At 42.6% G+C, this 10,128-nt stretch overlaps 1 non-coding gene across 1 annotated transcript; it reads right to left on the bottom strand.

Moving 5' to 3' along the window:
- Positions 1–4,553: 4,553 nt before the first annotated feature.
- LOC115032223 (small nucleolar RNA SNORA17) lies at positions 4,554–4,684 on the bottom strand. Its single transcript, XR_003837878.1, has one exon. It is a non-coding gene; the product is annotated as a small nucleolar RNA SNORA17 (small nucleolar RNA).
- Positions 4,685–10,128: the final 5,444 nt, after the last annotated feature.

The following is a 10,128-nucleotide window of genomic DNA, read 5'->3' as shown; positions in this document are numbered from 1 at the left end:
TGAACATATTAGCAATCCTTGGCAATCACAGACTGAAATGTCCACCCACCTCATATGAATAGTCACATATAACTTATGGCCTCTCAGAAATCTTACCAAAGCACTGTTGATGGAAAAACCTTGTCTTTCAAATAGTCAATTAATGAATGGTGTGCATATTATATGCCCTCTGGGTAAACACAAAACCAGACAGACAAACTGCTCCTGGAAGGAGATAAGTGTCAAGCAGCTTTTCAAATAGAACAGAAAAACACATGAACCCATTGCCACAGCAGCAAGAAGTAAATAAAATTATTACAATATTACAGTGATAGCATGGGTAATCAAGACCCCGGTTCAATATCACTGTGCTAATAATTACCAATATACAACGTTACTATGGCTAATCCTCATGTAGCAAACACACTGTTATAATTGGATATTCATTATCATGGTACAGTGTTATGATAGCTAGTCATTACCATGGTTTACTGTTGCTATAACATAGCACAGTGTTACTATGTCTAACAAAAACTATCAAGAGTGTTACTATGGCTAATCACTACTATGGTATAATATCCTTATGGAAACGTTACTATAGTACAGTGTTACTATGAATAATTATTACTATGGTACATTGTCACTATGGTAATCATTAATATGGTTTGGTTTCACTTTGGTAATGATTACTAAGGTGTATTGTCACTATAGTAATCATTATTATTGTTCAGTGTCGCTATGACAATCATTACCATGGTAGAGTGCTACTATAGAAATCATTGCTATGCTACAGTATCAGTGTGGCTAATCTTTGCTGTAGTACAGTGTTACTCTGGCTAACAATAATCATAGTACAATATTGCTAGGGCTAATCCTGATGGGATGGCTGGGTTACTACCACTCATCATTACTACAGTACAGTGTTACTATGGCAATCGTTACTATGGTACAATATTGCTATGGAAATCATTACCTTGGAACAGTGCTATTTGGTATAACCATTACTGTGCGATATGGTATTATTATTGCTATTACTGTGGTTTTACAATGGATAATTATAAGCAGTTGTGATTTATCATTTCATCTTTATGTGTGCTTATATTCCTCCAAGAGGCCTATAGCACCACCTCTCTATGCATAAATTGTGATAAAATGTACCTTACTTATATTTCTGGTGTATGCATTATTATAGGAAATGTTTGATATTTGTCTGTCTGAATTTTAAATATTCAGTATTCAGTATTGTCTTAGTTAGGGTTTTACTGCTGTGAACACACACCATGACCAAGGCAACTCTTTTTTTTTAAATTAGGTATTTTCCTCATTTACATTTCCAATGCTATCCCAAAAGTCCCCCTAACTCGCCCTTCCACTCCCCTACCCACCCACTCCCACTTTTTGGCCCTGGCATTCCCCTGTACTGGGGCATATAAAATTTGCAAGTCCAATGGGCCTCTCTTTCCAGTGATGGCCAACTAGGCCATCTTCTGATACATATGCAGCTAGAGTCAAGAGCTCCGGGGTACTGGTTAGTTCATAATGTTGTTCCACCTATAGGGTTGTGGATCCCTTTAGCTCCTTGGGTATTTTCTCTAGCTCCTCCACTGGGGGCCCTGTGATCCATCCAATAGCTGACTATGAGCATCCACTTCTGTGTTTGCTAGGCCCCGGGCCGGGGCCTACCAAGGCAACTCTTAAAAGGATAACACTTAATTGGGGCTGGCTTACAGATTCAGAGGTTCAGTCCATTATCATCAAGGTGGGGCCATGGCAGCATCCAAGCAGGCATGGCTCAGGAGGAGCTGAGAGTTCTACATCTTGATCCAAAGGCCTATAGGAGAAGACTGACTCCCACGTGGCTAGGATGAGGGACTCCAAGCCCATAATGACACACTTCCTCCAAAAGTCCACACCTACCAACAAAACCATATCTCCTAATTATTGGGCCAGGCATATTCAAACCACCACAAGCATATAACAGCTTTATATATATAACAGTTTCCTAACTCACCTGCTGGCTATTTCTGTCTTTAAAAAAAATCTCCAAAATTCACTTATTAAGTGACAATAACTATTTAAGTGATATTGTTTAACTGTATATGTCTGAGTTGAACTTCTAAAACAATTGTATTTGGACGAATCAGTTACAAGAAAGAAAAAAGAAAATTCAGAAAAATACCTTATAAGGAGAAAATGCATCTAATCCACCTGCCCTTCTCTGCATCAGTCTTTGGCACACACTACAGTATACATTCTGGTGTGCCTAGAAGTTGTGGCCAAGTCACTGACTTCACGACAGGGATATAACATATGTCCCTCACCCAGAAAATGTGCCAGTTTACAAGGAGCAGTGTGGTTTCTCCTGAGTGTCACTTCATACCATCACAAAGTGGAAGCATAGTGAATCAAGGATTGCCTCTGTGCTTACATAACACATTTGCACACATACACGCAATCTGCATACCCCTCCTTCCTGGAGAACAGGCTCCTTCTGATGAGAGTGCCTCCGAGTTAGTTGCAGTTAACATGGAACTGTGTCTTTAGCTGTACAGCCCCAGCAAAAAGCTTAGCCATGCTACCCGTAAATAAGCAACCAAACAACTGTCATTGTCCTTTAATGATATGGAGGACAGGACAAAATGAAAATTGTTTTGTTCATATATTCTGAAACAAACAAAATGAACCCAGCGATTTACTGGGATGTATTGAAAAGAAAGCCAACATAAATGTCATTTTGATCACACCTCAGAGATCTGGTCTTTTAATACCAATTCCAGTCATTGTACATATTTTTTAACTTTTTATTGGTTCTTTGGGAATTTCTCATCTTCATCATACACCCCAATCCCACTCGTGTCCCCTTTTTCTTGCACCCACCCTCTACCCTGTAACTTCCTCCCCAACAGAGAAAAAAATTCTCATTGTAGAAGCTGTAGTGTGTCACAGTGCGTCCCACAGTACCCTTTTGTTCACACTTCTTTGCTTGCAAATAGTCATTACAATGACATATTGGTCTGGTTTAAGGCCTCTAGATTCTGGTAAACTATCAATACTGGAATTTCAGTGGGACTCCTCTCTGCTAGCCTGTTTTTGCCCTGTGTCATGGAAATTCTATAGTTTTGGATCTGTAGGACTAGCCCCTTAATGCACTCCAGCAGTTCATCAATGGGGTAGATGTTGGGGTGAGTCAACTCAAAGCCCCGGATCTGGACCTGAGAAGTATATGAGATGGTCAGCCCACCAGCTGTCCCATTCTTAGGCCCTCTTGTCAGTTCACTAGCAAGCCCTGCCACCAGGGCCAGCTACCCTGCTGTGCAAAGGAGGTACAGGGCCTGTTCTCCAGAGTGTTGCAGATGGTGACAGACAGAGCCAACTCTCCCACTTTCATGACCTTAGGACCAGTTCTCCTGCCTACCATAGATGGCAAGGGATGACAGAGGGCATGAGGGCATCCCTCCCTCATCCTCAACACTGCCCAGCAGGGCCTGCTCTCCTATACCACACCTTCAGGGTGCAACCTCCATACACAAGACTAGTTCTACTGTGCTGCCCAGGTAAGGTGCAATGCCGACTCTACCAAGTACGGAAGCTGGTGAGGAGCAGGGCAAGGCCCGACGTGGTGAAGGGCAAGAGGGGTGGATGATATCTCTCCCTCATCCATGCCATAGCACTGGAGATGAGTGACACAGCCAGGCCTCTCACACTCTTATCCTCGGGGACTAGCTCACCTGCAACTTCTGCATCTCTCCTGCTGGCCACTCTTGAGTACTGCAGCTGGCTATGGTGAGGTCAGGTCTCCTCCTCTCATGCCCCCAGGGCCAGCTTTCCCATGATGCTCAGGTAAGGAGTGGGGCCAGTTCTGCACAGCCCTTAGACATTAACATTTCCCTGGGTAGCAGCCTAGACTAGGGACATCTGCCTGGCCTTTAGTTCTAACAGACCCCTGCTTCTGCAGGGGCATTAACCCAGACATGGGCCCCAGTGGCAACACAAGCTAGGACCCACCATGGTCCCAGGTAGCGTCACTGGCCACTCACATCAGTCTGATCTTCAGTACCCTCAAGTCTCCAATTCTGCCTTCCTTCATTGTGCACACATCCTTCTGTTTTCTCTTTCTATTCCATTTCTCCACCACGTAGTCCCCTTAGTGGCCCCCAAGGTCTCTGAGTGTCTAAGATCAACTCAGGAATTTTCTTCAGAGTGCTATGCCCCTCTCATGCATTCTGACACCAGACAGGGGTCACCACAGGCATGGTTGGTGCTCAACTGATGGTCATCTCAGGCTAGTTCCCTGTCCAGGCCCCATGAGTAGTTACTGTTCTGGTCATCTCGGGCTTACTTCTCACCAGTCCTGCCCAGGTGGCCCCATGCGGGCAATCCTCTATCTTGGACTCACTTCCACCCCAGGCCCTCTGTCTCAGACAGGGTTTTTCTAGTCTTTGGCTTGCTCCTGTTCCTGGGAACCATCAGGGCCTACCTACAAAGTGCCAGACTGGTGGTCATTTCAGGCTAAATTCCTGTCTGAGCCCCCTGGTTTTGGACTGGTGGTCAGCTCAGACTCGCTTTTTTCAGGGAGTGTTGGGCTACCAATCATTCAGATGTTCCTAGATCAGAACACTGAGCATAGACATAACCTCTCTCCATTCTGCCACTTACTGGCACACAAGTGACACAGCAGCCACACCTGCAAGGCTCTAGGAACAAGAGTATATTTTAATTCTAAGTAACGCAACGTAACAATTTATACTGCGGTTTCACGGTGATAGTTCCCCCAAAGTAATATAGCTAACATTTAGGAGCATTGTTTTGCTAAGGAATACGGACTCCACAGTTCACTGAGCCTAACCATCACAGTATGGATTTGGGTTACCTGCCAGCCAAACCCTGTCATTATAAGGTGAGAACTCTTTCATACTAATTGTGGTCGGTTGCTGGATAATTTTGATAAGCAAGTGATTTACAAAGGGTGTGCTTCACGGTGCCAAATTCCTGAAAACACATCCAGAGGTGGTAATTAGAAGGAAAGCTAGCCAGAAAGGCCATTAGGCCTTTGCAAATAATTATCAGCTCTCCTTTGGAATCCATTCACATCTGGGCACTGCCTCTCCATGCATTTTGAAGAGTAGTTACTAGGCTGGACGGGTTGCTAGGCGAGCTTAGGCCCAATCGCAGTTTTCTCTTAACTCCCTGTTACAAGGACTGTTAATCTTAGTTCCTAGAGATTTTACTCCTTTAGAAGCACAACAGTCTCATGGGGTCCACAGGGCTGTGTGAGAAGACAGCCCCTAGAAACAGCCCAGGAGATGATCCTCAGGTTTCCCAGCAACCTCCATCTACATCTTGTCAAGGACTGTGACATCCTGAAAGCTGGTTTCTCGATTTTTTGCCATCCTGGAGCCTAAGTGTGATGTTAGCTGCGAACACAGAAGCAGATACAGTGATGGTGTGATCCTTGTTGGTTTTCAGACTCAGGCACACACCCAGGATTAAGTTGGTTGAGAATTAGTGTGAGAATTGGTGCTTACTGAAAAACCATTGTGCTGGCGTTTGCCGGTGTCACTCAAAATGCAAGCTCAACACTGGAAACAAAATGCAACTGAAGTTAATAAACACAATCCAAATCATCTTTAAATATGTCTTTAAAAGGTTTATATTATGTTTGCTTGTCCCATTCTCTGTGATCAAATAAATACTACTGCCTTTTACTATCTACTAATTTCCAATGGTAACGTTCATGGGAAGATTCATCACCTCAACAGATACTAATATCATTAAGATGTTCCTGAGATTATCTTTAATTGACATATCTGTCTGAGATAGGTAAAAGCACAGAAGAGATCAAGTTGCACACAGCTTTGTGGAAAGACATTTTAAATTAGCAGTCAAGACATTTTGGAGTTTTAACTCTGAACTATTCGCACACCATTGCCTGGTTTTCAAGCTAGGAATGCCAGGTCCACCTTCCCCCCCTCAACCCCATGAAATATGGAATATGAACTTCATAAAAATATGATCCCAATCCCATATAAAGATGCATCAGCACAGGCCTCTGCTCCTCTGTCAAGATGAGTTTAGATTCACCATCTCCTTCTCTTGGTCTGTGTGTGGAAGTAACCTTTTTCAGTCCTAAGAACTATGGTTTTGTCGTCCTAGAACAAAAAATAGTTCTCTGCCTATTCTACCACTCTTGTTCTGACTTTTCAAATATTTGCCCCTGTAAGATCTAAGTCATTGAATAATCTTGGCTTCAACTTTGCCCACTTCCTGGGTTCTGTACTAATCTGTGAAATAAGGTTTTGACTCTCACTCATTTTGCATTAAAGTCATGTTGCTCTGTGGGGTATGGCCAGCCGAATCAAGTCACTTGGCAGAGTACAGAGACACTAGTCTCACTTTGAAAAGCACACTTGTACTTTGGAAACTCAGCAGCTTAATGTAAAGTCAAGCAGAATGCACAAGAGCTGACAGGTTGCTATGAAAATGATGTCTCTGCATTGCCTTCTTGCCAAGCCCTCACTATGTGATCTAGGGAAGAAAAGATAATATAGTGCCTCTCCACAGTCCTAAGATGACTTTGGGCATCTCTGAAATGGGTACAGTTCTCTTATTATGGAGTTTTCTGTATTAATAACAAGGTAAACCAGCTACAGAGAGCTTTTTGAACCTTCTACTTGAGTGCTTGTATCTAGTGTTTTCCCAGGGACCCTTATTACTCATTCCCCATGTCATTTTAATATAGATGTCCAAGGTTCAGCCAATATTAAATATCCTAAAGCAAAGAATTCTTTCATTCTCTTTGCTATGCCCTGCTCATTAGTGGGCAAACAATCTCTCTCTCTCTCTCTCTCTCTCTCTCTCTCTCTCTCTCTCTCTCTCTCTCTCTCTCTCTCTCTCTCTCTTGAATTTCAAAGGATGCTCTTAGGAAAATGTCTGTGTGCTGAAAAGAGACTGTTGTTGCTATCATTTGTAATTCACCGAAGAAAATCTTGATAGAAAAATAATAACTCATCTGCAGAGGACAGGATAAACACGGTTCCGACCTGGATACCGTGTTTGTTCACAAGTAAATAGGTCATCCTGACTTCTAGCCTCCTGGGACACAGTCATCTGTACTTTACAGAACTACTGGGCAAACACTACTACACTGGCATCCTTTAGCCATTCTCAGAGTATCTCAACTTCAGTCTGTATTTTTGGTAGTTGCTTGAGTGAGCCCAGTCATCAGCACAGTTCCTTTTCATAGGCTTCGACATTGGAAGGTTATAACCACCTTTCTAATGGCTTGTTTTATTCATTCATCTAACAGATACTAAGCCAGCTTCAAGAAACGTAGTATGTATTATCTCAAAAGTCTATCTAGTTGCCCTTGATACTCAGGCCAATGGACAAACCTCACTTATTCTAAAGCAATGTCACCTGGGCCCCAGTGACTGTACAGGCACTGAGTGCCACCTCCCAGGCATTCCATTTTACCATAAGGTAACTGTCACCAATGCTATCAGGACACCTTGATAAAGTTAACATCATGTTTTAAAATGATCTGCCATTATTATTACTATTATTATCTCATATCAGACCAGCTTCCTCAGGGACACTATCATCTTTGAAAGGAACAGTATCTTCAGTTCATTGTTACATAAGCTTTCCCTTGTAAACTGAAAGAAAACTTGATTTTACTCACTTTCATTTAAAATGATTTACTACAGGACTGGGCTGGCCTAGTCAGTAAAGCACTTGCCATGCAAGAAGTGGAAAGACCTCAGTCTAATCCCCAGAACCCATGTAAAAAACAGGGTGCAGTGGTATATGTTTATAATCCCAGTGCTGGGGAGGTAGAGACAAGAGCATCCCTGGGGCTCACTGGCCAGCCAAAACAAATTGTTGAGATCCAGGCTCAGTGAGAAACTTTGCCTCAAAGAATAAAATAGAGAGCAATTGAGGAAGACAGTGGACTTGGACCTTTCACCTCCACAGTATCCATGTGTGTGTGTGTGTTTCAATGCACGCACGTGTGCGCACACACACACATACACACGCACAGGCAAATGCACACAGACACAAACATGTGTGCACCTCCACACAGACACACATATAAACACAGACGGACATACAGACACATTCACACAGACACACACACAGAGACACAGACTGACAGACAGACACATAGACATAGATACAAACATACACATGCAACAAGCCACACACAGATACACATAGACACACAGTCACACAGACATACAGATGCACATACATACTTACATACATAGACACTTATACACCATACACCAAATCTGTTAAGCTACCCTGAGTTTCCTTTATAACCTAAGAAGCTGGATTATAAAGTTCCTGAGGAATATGTATTTATTCCTCATTATTCTTAGCACATTTTTACTAGTACTGTGGCGTCCTAATAAATTCTACTGACTAGGCATAATGCAATGTCCCATTTTGTATCTCACACTCCAGCTGTGTCATCAAGCATTACTTTAGTTTTTTGAAAAAAATAGCCTGTTCACAACAGAAGATTTCATTTAGCTTGTGTTCTAAAAAGACCAAGCTTTAGGGAGAGAGGGAGGTTAGCAGAAGAGAGAAAGGAAGCAGGTGTACCTGAAAAATCATTTAAATTTGATTCTCCACCAGAGAACTATATTACTTTAGTCTCCTAAGACATGTTTTCCAAAAGCCTGGAGTTTGCTCTTTTATATCTTGCTTTTATGTGTGCTTACAAAATCATCTCTAAGTAAGGAATATATTTTCTTTCAGGAAAACATCTCTTCAAGACAGCATACTGAAGAATGGAATTAGTAACTAATTCTGTCATTTGAACAGAGTGACAGTGTGGCATGAGACGCTAGTTTTGTGTGGTAGGCAAACCATTTGGTTTCCTTGGCAAAGACAAACACATCGTCAAATTACTTAAATGCACCCACTACTCCCTCTAGATTTCTTTTATACATTTTCAGAAAGTAGTGACTAGAGACAGAGAACAGCACAGCAAAAAGAGATGTTTTCCTGGTTTTTTTTCTGATTTTTTTAACCAGTCAGCTTAATCTTCCATTACCATAAAATTATGACAAATAACAAACCTAGTCCTCACACTTCCTTACTCTGCAGAAATAAGAGCGGACGCATGTGGTGCTACATAAAGCACTAATAATAAGATTTTTAAGCTCTGCTTTTAACCTAAGTATATGCATTAAAATGCTAAAAAGCAGTACCATCTTAATCTTAGACATATATAACCAAGGAATAAATACATTTTAAGGTATTTTATCTACAGTACTGATGTTAGATGTTGGGGTTTAGTGGGTACCTCAGGAGGGGCTCTCAGTTCCATGGCTGGAATAAAGAACTAGACAGAGACATGCAGGTAGAAGTGGAAGCAGGGGTGGGTTATTAGATAAAGGTACACTTGTAGGACAGAAGACTGGCTGAAGCAAAGAGGAGTGTCATAGGTTCAGTGGCTAGAGAGAGGGTTCAGTGGGTAAGAGTGCTCAGTGCTCTTCCTGAGGACCCAAGTTCTGTTCCCAACACCCACATCAGTAACTCACAACTGCCTATAACTCAAAATCCAGAAGATTCATTCCTCCTTCTGGCCTCTGAATGCACCTGCTTATTCATTCTCCTCCTCCTCCTCCTCCTCATCCTCCTCCTCCTCCTCCTCCTCCTCCTTCTCCTCCTCCTCCTCCTCCTCTTTCTCCTCCTCCTCCTCCTCCTCCTCCTCTTTCTCCTAGCTTTAGTGTCAAGAATACAAAAATGGGATTGTGGAAACTCCCTCCACAGCTAAGGAAAGCTGCTGAGGCAAGGCATGTGCCAGATCATCCCTGCATGGAGGCCAAGAGAGGGCATTGTGTGAAGCTGTAAAGATGAAGCCTGGATTATGTTAGTAAACCCAACATGCTGGTGATGCCAGAGTCATGAAAGACCTGCTGAGGAAAGCTGCAGACTCATACAGAACCAGCCTAAGAGACCAGTGTGCTGCAGCCAAGAAGAGTTGGAGACCTGAAGAGCATTTTGACATCAGACATGGAGATGCAGAATTTAGAGCTTGCCCTGCTGGATTTCAGTCTTGTTTTGGCCCACTGTTTCCTCATTATCTCTCTTTCTTCCATTTTGGAATGGTAAGGTATATTCTGTGCCACTGTATAT

This window comes from Mus caroli, unplaced genomic scaffold, assembly GCF_978045245.1.
Source record: "Mus caroli unplaced genomic scaffold, Mus_caroli_1 scaffold_9, whole genome shotgun sequence".
In the NCBI taxonomy this organism is placed as follows: Eukaryota; Metazoa; Chordata; class Mammalia; order Rodentia; family Muridae; genus Mus; species Mus caroli.
Note: the sequence above shows the minus strand (reverse complement) of the source record. Positions and strands in the feature narration are given on the sequence as shown.